Source organism: Anopheles funestus (genome assembly GCF_943734845.2).
Source record: "Anopheles funestus chromosome X unlocalized genomic scaffold, idAnoFuneDA-416_04 X_unloc_22, whole genome shotgun sequence".
Taxonomy (NCBI): Eukaryota; Metazoa; Arthropoda; class Insecta; order Diptera; family Culicidae; genus Anopheles; species Anopheles funestus.
In genome coordinates, this window is record NW_026045146.1 from 10001 (window position 1) to 18879 (window position 8879).

The following is an 8879-nucleotide window of genomic DNA, read 5'->3' on the forward strand; positions in this document are numbered from 1 at the left end:
CCCGGGAGGCTTGCCAGGCTTTGGCAACAGTACCAGTCGTTGCCTCTTCCAGGGCGCTGGAAACGCACCCCGGTCCAGGCAGTCCTGGTACAAACGGACGAAAACCTCCGGGTACTTCCTAATGGCCGTCTTAACCGCCGCGTTGGGGATACCGTCCAGTCCAGGCGCTTTCCGGTTCGCCATCGATCCCACGATGGACAACAGCTCGCCCACGGTGACAGGGGTCAACGAAGAACTCCGCTCCTCGGTGTCGACGCTCGATGATCCAGCGTCCGGCCAGTCAACAGGCGGATGTGTCGGGAACAGATCGTTGGCTATCCGCTCCAACACGACACGGTCAGTCTCAGGTGGCACGAAGCAGCCACGAAGACGAGACATGACCACCCGATAACCGGCCCCAAACTCGTTGGTTTCCGCCTGTTGAATCAGCTCATCGAGCTGCGCTCGCTTGCTGGCCCGGACAGCCTTCTCGACGGCTCTCCTCGCCGACCGATGATGTGCAGCCACGATGCTGCGCTCCTGCAGGTCGGTGGTATGAAGCATCCGCTCGTGCACGGCCGCACACTCCTCCCGAAGACGCAAGATCTCCGGAGTCCACCAGAAGAGGTCTCGATGGGGGTCACGATGCGACATGGTGACGCGCTCCATCGTGTCGTCGCATGCATCTAGCATGGCGTCGACCATCCCCTCCTGGCTGACGGCTCGTTCCGGAAAACCGGCCGTCTGGAGTGCGGCTGCGAATGCCTCCACCGAAAACTGCGTCGTCTTCCATCTACGGCCAGCGTGCCGAAACGTGGTAGACGACGAAGAGGACCCCTGTCCCCGCTGGCGATGCTGCTGCTGTTGTCGCTGCTGCCTCCCGTTCAGGTGACGATGCTGCTGCTGCAGGTGCTGCTGCTGCTGGTGCTGCTGCTGCTGGTGCTGCTGCTGTTGTCGTCGCTGCTGGTCAAGAGTTGGAGGCCCCACGGTGAAGAAAATGTACCGGTGGTCCGACGCCGTATAGTGGCACGAAGTGGTGTTCGCTGCCACCTCCCAAGTGTCTGGACGAGCAATGGATGCGCTCGCGAAAGACACATCCACGACACTGGGAGTGGCGACTCCGTTGCCCACGAACGTCGGGACCGATCCTTGGTTCAGGACCACAAGCCCAAGCTGCCGAATTGTATCGAGCAGCTCTTCACCGCGCCGGGTGGTACGTTGGCAACCCCACTCCTCATTCCAGGCGTTGAAATCGCCTGCCAGGACGATGCGAGGGTGGGGTTGGGCCTCCAACTCCACCGCCTCCAGAAGTTGCTCGAACTCGCCGGCGTTGAGACGTGGAGGGGCGTAACAGCTGATGAAGACCACCCCTCCAATCTGCGCAGCAGCCAACCCGGGCATGGCACAGCGCCAGACCCGCTGGATCGGAAGGTGGCCGGTCGCCACCACAGCTGCTCTCCCCGACGAATCCACCGTCCAGTTTCCGCTGCCCTCTGGAGGTCGGTACACCTCTGACAGCAGCAGCACGTCGACCCGCTTAGTGCGGGCTGTTTGCAGGGCCAGATCCTGAGCAGTGCGTCCACCACCCAGGTTGACCTGCATCACCCTCACTACACCCGACACTGTTGACCTTGTCGGCACGATGAGTGGCCCACTCGATGGGGCCCCTGGCAGACAATGCACTTAGCTGCCGACGTGCACTGACTAACGCGGTGGCCTACCTCGCCACACTGCAAACACTGACCCGTCCGGTCAGTTGAAGAACGGCAGTCCCGCGCCAGGTGCCCCATCAGCAGGCAACGGAAGCAGCGCTGACGGTCGAGCGGCTTCTTCGGCACTTCGCGGATGCCGCTGACACATTGGCAGAGTGTCAACTTCTGACCAATGAGACTCCGTGCCTTGGCCAGTGGGAGTCGAACACGCGCTCGCTTTGTGCCATCACGGAGCTCCCAAAGCTCGACGTGAGTGATGCCAGCCGCTGACCCCAGCTTCTCCTCAATGGCAAGCTTCACGTCACTCTCTTTGGCCAGAGAGTCGACGTTGGTGATGAGAAGCTCTCCCATCTCCGTCACCACTCGTGCCTCGCCATCCTCACCTAGCGCTAGCTGGATCCGGCGAGCCAGCTCCGCGCTATCGACGTTCTTCCGCAACGGTACAAGCAGATGACCTTGCACGGTCCGGCGCCCCATGCCGATGTCTGCCCTGACGTCCTGCAGCTCCTGAGATGTACGCAGCTTCACGTACATCTCTGTCCAGGTTTTGTCCGAACCTGGGACCACCGCAATGCGGTCAGGACGCGGAGGACGCCCCTTAGACTGGGCACGATGCTGCTGATGTTGTTGCTGCTGACTCTGCTGCTGCTGCTGGCGCATCTGAGGTGGCCGGTACGGCTGGCCCACCTGCTGCGGTTGCTGCTGCTGCTGAGTCGAACGTTGCGATCGGCTCTTCCGACCGCTCACGACCGTAGCCCAGGACATCTGCTGCTGTTGCCGCTGCTGCTGACGTTGCGGTTGCTGCTGCTGCTGCTGCTGCTGGCCATTAGCCGACACTGCGACCGTCCGTCGCTGCGGCTGTGGCTGGCTGCGCTGCTGCTGCTGCTGCTGCTGCTGCTGCTGCCGCTGTTGTTGTTGCTGCTGCCGCTGCTGCTGCTGCTGCCGCTGCTGCTGCTGCTGCTGCTGCTGCTGCTGCTGCAGTTGCGAAGCTTTCTTCGCACGGTTGCGCTGCTGCCGGCTGCGTTTTGTCCTGGCACTGCCCTGACCAACAGGCTGTGCCGAGGAATGAAGCGCCGTCAAGGAACGCATGCCCTCTTGAAGCGCTTCCAGCGTACACTTCAGGGCCACTTCACGTTCCCGGCTAAGTCGCAGCTCTTCCGTCAGCGACTCGATCTGTTTGGCGAAGTTCTCCAGCATCTTGTGCTGGAAAGCCAGCACCGACGCTTCGCCATCGTCGTGGGGAGCCACGGTTGAAGACATCTCCCCTGCCGCTACCACTGGCGGCACCACCGTCTGCTCGAGAAGAGAGGCGTCGGAAAATTCCGCATCGTCCTCCTCCTCGGAATTATCAGCCTCGGACGGAACCGCCACCGTTGGTCCGGCCGGCCGTGGTGTCTCCGGTAAAGGGGAAGGGGTATCGGACCGCTTCCGAGGCGTGGACGACGACCGCACCCCAGAACGAAGCACCCGCCCCTCCATTCTCCGCTCCTTTCACAAAAAACCGCCTGCACGAATCGTTCAGACGGAACAAGGGAATATTCCCTTCAACATCTGCCAAGGTAACGACCGTCCGTCGCTAGAGCCCCTTTGGCAGATTTCCCGTCCGCGGATCGCAAGAATAAAAAACTCCCACTTTTTTCTTTATTAAAAACAATTTCGCAAGAGAAAACCGCAAGAATAAGAATTTTTAATAAATTCCGCAAGAGATTCAAGAAAACACCAAAAAACGGGTTCGTCGCCTGCTGACGCGTTGAAGTCTCTCGTTTTGGCGTTCCCGGGGAAGGATTCGGAGCCAAAGAACCGTTCCCGGTCTCCTGCTAAGCGTTCCCGGTCTCCGGCTGCGCGTTCTCACTCTCTGACCGCTAAGCGCCGGAAAGGTATGCAATTCGCATCGAGTTTTATAGCACCGTAACGCTTCGTAACGCTGGTGTCCCGGCTAAGCGCTACCGCTACCGGTCACTGGTGGCGCTGCAGACGTCGAAGAGAAGGTGGTTGCTGTCTTCGCTGGAAGTTGCGGAACCCGCCACGGGTGGCGCTGTCGTCATAAAAAGGGAGCTTTTACGTTGGGTTGTTGTCCTCGCTGCTCGAAAACGCTTCGTGGTGTTGTTGATGACACAAACACACGCGACGACACACCTGACGCCACCGTACCACGCTGTTGCACGCACTTTCACGTCGAGTTTTTACTGTTTATCTCTTTTTAAAAGCACTTTACGTCGCTGGAAAACGATAGATTATGCTCCCTAGCATGTGTTTTACCACTTTTCCAATGTTCCAACACGGTATATTGGTATTAATTCACCACTGAAGTTCCCCATACAAAGTGTATGGGGACACTTTAAACTGAGTTTTAACGCAGTAAATTGAAGTAGAACGATTTTCTTTTCCGATATCCGCTAAGAATGACACTCAATTCGCCCTTTTCGACTATTGTTCCGCTTTTTATAAGCACTTTTGCACAATATTTTTGCAAAAAATACGGAGCGACACAAAGCACGTCTAAACTGCTGGCTTGACAGCTACGCACTCACAGGGATAACTGGCTTGTGGCCGCCAAGCGTTCATAGCGACGTGGCTTTTTGATCCTTCGATGTCGGCTCTTCCTATCATTGTAAAGCAAAATTTACCAAGCGTAGGATTGTTCACCCTTTCAAGGGAACGTGAGCTGGGTTTAGACCGTCGTGAGACAGGTTAGTTTTACCCTACTGGTGTGCATTGTTTGTCGCTATCTTAACGGAATTCCTGTGCAGTACGAGAGGAACCACAGGTACGGACCACTGGCTCAATACTAGTTCGAACGGACTATGGTATGACGCTACGTCCGCTGGATTATGCCTGAACGCCTCTAAGGTCGTATCCAATCCGAGCTGATAGCGCTTCTTATACCCATTAGGTGGTCGTAAGCTAGCGGGCCTAACAACCCTCCGAGAACCGTCCGTGCTGTCCATTGGCACACTGGCGTCTCATCCCCGCTTACTACTAGGCCGCAAAGGGCGGGTTCGCGCTGCACGTGTTAGTACCATACATGTTGGGAACACCGGTGGACGAGCTTGCCGACTGTGGATATCACTAGTTTCGACACCTACGACCGCCCGCAAACGACGGGACTACAGGCTGGGAGCTTCAAGTTGTAGAGATGCGTTCGCATCGATCCTCTCAGGCGACCCATGCTTGGTGGTTAGTGCTTGCGCGTGCGCGCCCCGTGTGTGCTGGAATTGGCCAACCAGTGCACATTGGTGGTGCGTACCGTGACTTGCACCATGTGACGAGAGTGTTGAAGAACACTGTGTGGTGACTCTATGCCTATGTGATGGGGTGCTTGTAACACACGACCGAACCGACGGCTCGTTGGATGGTCACGACAGTGTGGTGCAGGTGCGCCCATGTGTAACGAATACATTGAGTGCCGTTGGAGGTTAGCGGTTGGTTGGTTGCATGCTACAACTTCGCGTTGTACATGGGCTGGCCGCTGCGCTTCCTTCGGGTTGCCACTTGATGTTGATAGGGTTGATGTATTGTGTTCGTTGACTTTTGGTTCATTCCAAAAGTCTTCGGACTTAGATAATTTTACAAGTGTCGGCGCTCTCGGACCGAAAATAAGAAGACAACTAAGAAGAAAAAGAGAAAGAAGCTAATAGTGGAAAGTATTCTTCTTCAAAGAAGGAACAAAAATTTTACAAGTGTTGAAAAATTTCCTAAGTCCAAAAAATTTTCTAAGTCCAGAAAATTTTATAAGTCCCACAAAATGGAACATGATGAAGAAGATACAGAAGTTGAAAATTTTTCTAAGTCCAAAAAATTTTCTAAGTCCAGAAAATTTTCTAAGTCCAAAGTGTTGGAACAATTTCCAAAGGCCCATAGGTTGCACTGAATTTTCCTAAGTTGGCCACAAGTACCCATGAGGTATCGAGAAGGTTCACCCGAAGGACATAATATGTCCCAAAGTACCGATAGAGTACCCACAAATAGCACCGCGTTGGCCTAAGTTGGCCAAAAGTACCGATAGAGTACCCACAAGTAGCACTGAGTTGGCCTAAGTTGGCCAAAAGTACCGATAGAGTACCCACAAATAGCACCGAATGGGCCTAAGTTGGCCAAAAGTACCGATAGAGTACCCACAAGAAGCACTGAGTTGGCCTAAGTTGGCCAAAAGTACCGATAGAGTACCCACAAATAGCACCCAGTTGGCCTAAGTTGGCCAAAAGTACCGATAGAGCACCCAAAAGTAGCACCCAATTGGCCTATGTTGGCCAAAAGTACCGATAGAGTACCCACAAATAGCACCCAGTTGGCCTAAGTTGGCCAAAAGTACCGATAGAGCACCCACAAGTAGCACCCAATTGGCCTATGTTGGCCAAAAGTACCGATAGAGTACCCACAAATAGCACCGAATGGGCCTAAGTTGGCCAAAAGTACCGATAGAGTACCCACAAATAGCACCGCGTTGGCCTAAGTTGGCCAAAAGTACCGATAGAGTACCCACAAGTAGCACTGAGTTGGCCTAAGTTGGCCAAAAGTACTGATAGAGTACCCACAAATAGCACCGAATGGGCCTAACATGGCCAAAAGTACCGATAGAGTACCCACAAATAGCACCGAATGGGCCTAACATGGCCAAAAGTACCGATAGAGCACCCACATATAGCACCCCATTGGCCTAAGTTGGCCAAAAGTACCGATAGAGTACCCACAAAGAGCACCCAATTGGCCTAAGTTGGCCAAAAGTACCGCCAAGTAGCACCATAGAGGCCCGAGTAGAGCGAAATGTGGGCCAAATTGAACATTTGAAAATTTTTACAAGTCCAGAAAATTTTCTAAGTCCAGAAAATTTTCTAAGTCCAAAGAGTTGGACAAATTTCCTTAGGCCCAAAGGTTGCACTGAATGTTCCTAAGTTGGCCATCAGTACCCATGAAGTATAGCGAAGGTTCACCCGAAAGACACAATACGCCCTAAAGTACCCACAGAGTACCCACAAGTTGCACCCAATTGGCCTAAGTTGGCCAGAAGTACCGACAAGTACCACCATAGAAGCCCGAGTAGAGCGAAATGTGGGCCAAAGTACCGAGTAGTTGCCACAAATGCCCAAATGGATACCAAAATGTGGTACCAAGTACCTAACTGTTGCAACAAATGCTAGCTTTCTGAGCAAAAGCTGTGGACCAATTTCGTAGAAGAACCGCCTAGGCGAAAAGGCAAAAATCGCCGAAGCTGGCCCGCTCGCAGAGCTCGCGGGCCAGGAGATACTCATAGGGCGCTTTACTAGAGTGGGGAACTTGAGAATTTTTGTGTCCGAGACTTTGGGCAACTTCGCGGCCGCCCCCTTAAAGTAAAAGATTTTCTCTGGGTGCCTAAAATTCGCAATTCCCGCAAAGTCGGGAAGACGTTAAAGTTTTTGCCCAAAAAATGGCCATCGATTTAAGGTGATTTTCCAATAAGAAAATTTTTCCTAAGATGAATTTTTTCGAATATTTCCTAAACTAAGCGTCGGAGCACATGGCCGTGGAGGAACTTTTGGTAGCTTTTGGCAAGGGCTATCGGATGAAATAATAAGAAAGGCCATCAGAGCGATATTGGATTAATGCGGGCTCATAAACGCACCTGAGAAGTGAAAATTGGTACCTTGCACGCAGGATGCAAGAAATGCTTGAGTGTTAACCATCATCGGTACCAAGTACCTAGGTTATATCGAGTGCGTAGATGGAAGTCGGTACCAAAGGGAAACCTTCCTAGGCTAGGTGCACGCAAGTGAGTATGGATCGATCAGTAGAAAGATGGGAAGCCATAGGAAACCTTCCTAGGCTAGGTGCACGCAAGTGAGTATGGATCGATCAGTAGAAAGATGGGAAGCCATAGGAAACCTTCCTAGGCTAGGTGCACGCAAGTGAGTATGGATCGATCAGTAGAAAGATGGGAAGCCATAGGAAACCTTCCTAGGCTAGGTACACGCAAGTGAGTATGGATCGATCAGTAGAAAGATGGGAAGCCATAGGAAACCTTCCTAGGCTAGGTGCACGCAAGTGAGTATGGATCGATCAGTAGAAAGATGGGAAGCCATAGGAAACCTTCCTAGGCTAGGTGCACGCAAGTGAGTATGGATCGATCAGTAGAAAGATGGGAAGCCATAGGAAACCTTCCTAGGCTAGGTGCACGCAAGTGAGTATGGATCGATCAGTAGAAAGTGGGAAGCCCAAGGAAACCTTCCTAGGCTAGGTGCACGCAAGTGAGTATGGATCGATCAGTAGAAAGATGGGAAGCCCAAGGAAACCTTCCTAGGCTAGGTGCACGCAAGTGAGTATGGATCGATCAGTAGAAAGATGGGAAGCCATAGGAAACCTTCCTAGGCTAGGTGCACGCAAGTGAGTATGGATCGATCAGTAGAAAGATGGGAAGCCATAGGAAACCTTCCTAGGCTAGGTGCACGCAAGTGAGTATGGATCGATCAGTAGAAAGATGGGAAGCCATAGGAAACCTTCCTAGGCTAGGTGCACGCAAGTGAGTATGGATCGATCAGTAGAAAGATGGGAAGCCATAGGAAACCTTCCTAGGCTAGGTGCACGCAAGTGAGTATGGATCGATCAGTAGAAAGATGGGAAGCCATAGGAAACCTTCCTAGGCTAGGTGCACGCAAGTGAGTATGGATCGATCAGTAGAAAGATGGGAAGCCATAGGAAACCTTCCTAGGCTAGGTGCACGCAAGTGAGTATGGATCGATCAGTAGAAAGATGGGAAGCCCAAGGAAACCTTCCTAGGCTAGGTGCACGCAAGTGAGTATGGATCGATCAGTAGAAAGATGGGAAGCCATAGGAAACCTTCCTAGGCTAGGTGCACGCAAGTGAGTATGGATCGATCAGTAGAAAGATGGGAAGCCCAAGGAAACCTTCCTAGGCTAGGTGCACGCAAGTGAGTATGGATCGATCAGTAGAAAGATGGGAAGCCCAAGGAAACCTTCCTAGGCTAGGTGCACGCAAGTGAGTATGGATCGATCAGTAGAAAGATGGGAAGCCATAGGAAACCTTCCTAGGCTAGGTGCACGCAAGTGAGTATGGATCGATCAGTAGAAAGATGGGAAGCCATAGGAAACCTTCCTAGGCTAGGTGCACGCAAGTGAGTATGGATCGATCAGTAGAAAGATGGGAAGCCATAGGAAACCTTCCTAGGCTAGGTGCACGCAAGTGAGTATGGATCGA